This window comes from Penaeus monodon, chromosome 19 (assembly GCF_015228065.2).
Source record: "Penaeus monodon isolate SGIC_2016 chromosome 19, NSTDA_Pmon_1, whole genome shotgun sequence".
NCBI lineage: Eukaryota > Metazoa > Arthropoda > Malacostraca > Decapoda > Penaeidae > Penaeus > Penaeus monodon.
Window position 1 is genome coordinate 33,114,166 of NC_051404.1, and position 364 is coordinate 33,114,529.

Here is a 364-nt window from a genome sequence, read left to right on the forward strand (position 1 = left end):
CGGAAAATTAAGAAAAAGGAGACAAATTGGGGGGGGGGAGGAAACGCGAGAACAAAATTCCCGCCTAAAAAAGGGAAAACAAAACTCGTTGGCGCCTTACCTTGACGTTGAACTTGATGCCATGGCTGAAGGCTTCCTCCGGGTGTAAGGGAATCCTCGAGTCGTAGTCATCGTTCGTCACCAAGTTGTACTGTTTCTTGCTGGGCATCCGCATCTTCCCGCGCATCTGGCAACACGCTTCTACCTCCAAGCGAACGCGCGCACAAATAATTTATATGCACACGATATAGACTACACACGCGCGAACGCACTTTTTAGTATAAATATTTCCTTCTTATCTGATGCTGCCCATTGGATGGATTTT